A 5,847-nucleotide genomic window follows, 5' to 3' on the forward strand; every position below is an offset into this window, starting at 1 on the left:
GTTTCTATTTTTAATCATTAAATAGTAATAATAATAATGACACGTGATCAAGTGAGTGGAAGCCAATCATGGAAATGTATAGAGACATATCCATCCAATTACAGTTCTAAAAAGGAATGTATTTATGTTTACTATACTAAATTTTAATTAAAATTAAATTTTTAATATACTTCGTATTTGTCGACTCATATTTTTTACTCTTTACAATTGAATATTTAATTTTATATATTTCATTTTGGAGAATTATATCACTTTTTTACATAATATTATAATTTTTTGATAAAAAATATATAAATGAATTGTGAGATTATAAAAAATGGATTGGTAGTTTGATATATTTAGTAAATTAACTTCCTCTAACCTCCATTTATATTTTTTATTGTATGAAAAAATATTGTAATAATTATTAATTATAAGGCCAAAATAGGTAAGTGAAAATTATGTCATTTAGGTAGAGGTAGTTATATATGTTTTGGTTTTATATATAGTATAGATATAAATGATTATATGCAAATTCTTTGTCATCATGGAACTTTGATTTTTTAGAAGAAAATTTTGTTGAAAGACATATCCAACATATTATATTTAGATATAATTGCATTTATGTTTTTAGTAATATAATAAATTTAAGAGTAAATCATACTTATACTTTTGAATTATAGTGAAATTACACATTATATTGACTACTCACGTAAGAGAGATAAGTGTAATTTCTTAAATAAAAAATGGAACGATTATAATTAGATGAAAAAAAATATGATACATTGTGAAGATAAGTCCAAATAGTATAAGAGTCGATGTTTATTAATTACTTTGGTTAGTTACAATATAGTACAAGAGTAATTTAAACACGTCATTAGAATTATTGATGTAGTTTGTAACGAATATAAAATAATGATTTGACATCAACTTTCATACTATTTGGACTTGTTTTCGCATTATATCATAATTTATTTGACATAATTATACTCGTTATTATTTTTGTTTGAGAAATTACATGTATCTCTCTTACGTGGATAGTTTGGGTAACGTATATAGATAATTAGCACTTATTTCTTTTATTTTACATGGATAGTTTGTGTAATGTATATAGATAATTAGAGGTAATTTGTATATGTTTTAAAAATATCTGAATGATTTATGTAATTTTAATAAAACTAAAGAGATAAGAGGATGTTATAATTTACTAATATATTGTCAAGATTTTAATAGAATAGGAATAAAAATACATGTTCACATGGGTCTCCCATTTTATTATCGATACGTTTCAATCTAATTGGATAAGTTTTGAATATTTAATAAATAAATTATTTTCGCCAACCCTATTTATTTTTTTGTCACCTGATACAAGCAAAAATTCAAAAAACTGATCACCTCCCCGACCAATACAATCAATTGATTTATTGTTGTACGCAATAGCGACCTCTACTGATATGCAAGAGCAGCTGGAGCAATAAATAGTAGTAATGACATCGACAACAATTGCTTGCAGCGAAGTAGAAGTCAAACAATGAAGAATGCTTTTGTGTGCAACTTCAGTTCAAGTTAAGGTGGAAAATATTTTATTTGATAGATCTGGAAAACAAAAAACTTTTAATACTTATTTAAAACAAGAAAATTAAGAAACTTGAAATAATGTAAGGAATTAGTATGGGAATTTTGCCTAGTTTTTTTTTATTGTGTAACTGGGTAACCACTTAAACTAAATAAATCAATATAGAAAAGGTTTAAGCTAAAGATAGACTTAAACCGATCGAATTGAACTAAGTAATCTCGGTTTTGAGGTAAAATCACTTAGATGAGAGGGTTAGGCTAATTAGATGTACAATTCACGTTGAACAGGTCGGTCTAAACAGATTTTAATAATAGTGGATAGCCCCATAAGAATGGTATACTAAATGAAGATTAGTCTAATTTCTAAGGAAGATGGAAGCAAAAAATAAATAGAAAAAATGACTAAGAAAGACTTACAAATAAATATTTTGATGATGAACATGATTTATGATAGAACATTATAGTATCGCTTGATCCATGTAGTCAACCCCACCATGTGAGATAAAGATGGGAGCACATTTGTTGTCCCAATATAGGTGTCACTCCATATGTCATGAGATGTTGTGATTAGTCAGAAAAATACTTAATAATTATATTTTTAACTTAAATGTATTTTTTTCAACCCATCACAACTCATAACACATATAATAAGACATTATAAAATAGAATATGGACTTCAATAAAAACTTAGTTATTATTATTTTTCTTCGGTTAAATTGTTTATCTCCCACTATAACCTAACCATACTACACTCTTAGTTTCCTACTCCAAATTGCATTTTACACTCCAACCGATTTCACTAAATAATATACAAAGTATTACTTTCTATTCTTAGTAATTTTCTTTTTATTTAAGTTGTACTTTTTAATTGGTCGTCAACAACATTTGTTCATTAGTTTGTATATATGCTTGATGGTGCATGTGTTGTGCTTGAACTTCTCTTTTACTTCTTCAACAAAAAAAATATAATACATTGTTTAAACCATTGATATCAAAATTATGAACTAAATGTTGGAATTTCTAACAATTTATGGGTCACAAATATAATTCTATAATTGTGTTATGAATGACCATTATGTAATTAGTCAGTATATAAAATGATCTTTAGTAATTAATTTGGTGGCTAAGGGCATATGTGACATGAAATATTATAAGTGTAGATACCTCCAGGCAATTTCTGATTTGATGAAGGGACTGAATCAGAATTATTGCAACTTAAGTAGTAACCGCTTCGGTTACTTTTATGGGTTATGGTCCCCATTTGTAGAGCAACGAGTTTTGTTGAGTAGGCTGATGAGAATAAAGGGAATTGTGAAGAGTTATCAAATATAAGATAACACATCATCACAACTCCATAAAGGTAACCATAAGGCAACAACATCATCAAGCAACACACTCTAACTTGGCTTTCTAATTCCCCTCTATAGAAGTAGAAGGAAAACCATCAGGCTCTAACATCTGGAAGATCATCACACCCACATACCTTTGAGATTCCAAATGGCTAATCAATGTATGTTCTTCTTCTTCACCATGAAATCAGTTGGGGTTTCTTCAGTCTGGATCATGGTTGTTCCATTTGGGTTTATGTATGGGCATAAACATTGGGTTATGGGAACGAAGACATGATCATAAGGATTTCCGCGTTCAATCTAAGGATTATAGATAGAAAATTTCCAACAAGTGGTATCAGAGCCGCCCTAATTTGATTCATGAGTGAAATTAGTTTTTTTTGTTATTCTTCCTTAATTTGGATTAATTTAGGGTTTGATGATTTATCTGTCCAATTGAATTTATTAGGATACAAATTCATGCTTTTCAAATATGTGTGTATATATATATATAGAGATTTGAAATGAATCAATGTTTTTCAGGTGTTTTCTTGAATTTTTGGGTGATTTTTCGGAGAAGAACGATACAGAAATCACAATGTTCGTGTTCTGTCGCGAAGCTCTCGCTCAAGCGAGAAAATGCTAGCCCAAGCAAGAGTGGCTCACCCAAGCGAGAGTGGCTCGCCCAAGCGAGAGCTAAACAGAAGCATTGGCTTCTATTGTGCTCAAGCGAGAGTAAGCTCGCCCAAGCGAGGGTTCCTCGCCCAAGCGAGAACTGGACAGAAGCTTTGCCTTCTATTGAGCCCAAGCGAGAGTACCTCGCCCAGGCGAGTGTACCTCTCCCACGCGAGAGTACCTTGCCCAAGCGAGAGTACAATAAGATTTGTGGGGATTTGGTATCTTTGTGCATTGACTTTAATTGTTATTTGGTTGTCCATTAAGTTGTCCATTAAGTTGTCTGTTATTTCAAGTGAGCCAATTGAAATGAAATGTCGCCAAAGTGACCCCTTTCATGGATATAACTCATGAGGAATATTGGATGTAAGTGTGTATGATTATTCATGCGAGTATTGAGTGGCCCAAAGGAAAGTTAATATTTGGCCGAAGATCATACACACATGTGATGATAAACATGTTATAATTCTAAATTCTTTATAGATGTGAATGATGAATCAATCCAAAGAGGGATTCATCAGTTGACATGCCTTATAATAAATGTTTGATCATTACAACAAGAGTACCACTTGCAGTTAACAGCACTGTCCAAAGACTTGATATTAATGGTGCACTGGGTATCTTGATTAGGACATACCATTGTTTAAGCATATTGATAATTTTAAGTTGTGAGCATATTTTAATATTTTGTCTTTTGTCTGATCAAACTACATCAATTGCTTCTATATCTGCAAATTTGAATTCAGTTACGGTCCTTAATGGAGAAAATTTTAAGGACTGGAAAGAGAACATGGAAATTGTTCTTTGCTACATGGATCTAGACTATGCATTAAGGGTAGAGCAACCCCCTTCTCCTTCGAAATTCAGTGCCTCTGAAGAGATGAAGGATTATGAAAAGTGGAATCGCTCTAATCGCATGAGTATGATGATTATTAAGCACGGCATTCCAGAGGTCTTTAGGGGTACTATCTCGGATGAGATAAACAGTGCCAAAGTTTTCCTTGCTGAGATTGAAAAAATGTTTTGCAAAGAGCGATAAGGCAGAAACAATTACTCTGTTATAGAACTTGATTTCCATGAGGTATCAAGGCAAGGAAAACATAAGGGAATACATTATGGGGATGTCTAATATTGCTTCAAAACTTAAGGCCCTTAAGCTTGAGATATCGGAAGACGTACTCATACATTTGGTCTTGCTTTCCCTTCTTGCACAATTCAGTCACTTTAAGATATCTTATAACTGTCAAAGAGAGAAATGGACTCTAAATGAGCTCATTTCATTTTGTGTGCAAGAAGATGAAAGGATGAAGCGAGAAAGGACTGAAAGTGCCCATTATGTTAGTACCTCTAAAGACAAAGGCAAAAGGAAAATCACTCCAGAGCCCAAGAATGAAGCTGCTAAGGGTCAAGTGCAAAAGAAGCAGAAGCAGACTGATGTTTGTTACTTTTGCAAAGGAACTGGACATCAAAAGAAGAAATGTGCAAAGTATCACGCCTAGCGTGCTAAGAAAGGTACATTTGTTACTTTGGTCTGTTCTGGGGTCAATTTAACTTCAGTACCTGAAAACACTTGGTGGTTAGATTCCGGTTCAACTTCTAACATCAGTGTTTCAATGCAGGGTTGTTTGAGCTACTGAAAGCCTAATTATGTTGAAAGATACATCTACGTTGGCGATGGAAAGTCGGTAGAAGTGGAAGCTATAGGGCATTTTAAATTGTTATTATGTACTGGTTTTTATTTGGATTTGAAAGACACTTTTGTTGTACCGTCTTTTAGACAGAATTTAATTTATATTTCTTATTTGGACAAATTTGGTTATTGTTGTTCTTTTGGAAACAATTCGGTTCAATTGTCTTTAAATTCAAATGTTATTGGAACTGGTTCACTTATGTTAAATGACANATAATCTTTATATGCTGAATACTATAGCTGATTATAGCGAAACCCTAAATGTGGAATCACGTGGTACTAAGCGTAAAATTGAAATTAATAATTCAGGTGCATTATGGCACAAGCGCCTAGGTCACATTTCTCAAAAGAGAATTGAGCGTCTTGTGTCAGATGGGATTTTGGATTCCATTGACTTCACAAACCTTAATGTTTGCGTTCAATGCATAAAAGGAAAACAGACCAAACAATCAAAATCTGGTGCATATAGAACTTCGGACGTCTTAGAATTGATACATACGGATATTTGTGGGTCATTCCCTACGGCTTCTTGGAATGGTCAACAATACTGCATATCATTCACAGACGATTATTCTTGTTATGCATACATTTTTCTAATTC

This window comes from Lupinus angustifolius, chromosome LG16 (genome assembly GCF_001865875.1).
Source record: "Lupinus angustifolius cultivar Tanjil chromosome LG16, LupAngTanjil_v1.0, whole genome shotgun sequence".
Classification (NCBI taxonomy): domain Eukaryota; kingdom Viridiplantae; phylum Streptophyta; class Magnoliopsida; order Fabales; family Fabaceae; genus Lupinus; species Lupinus angustifolius.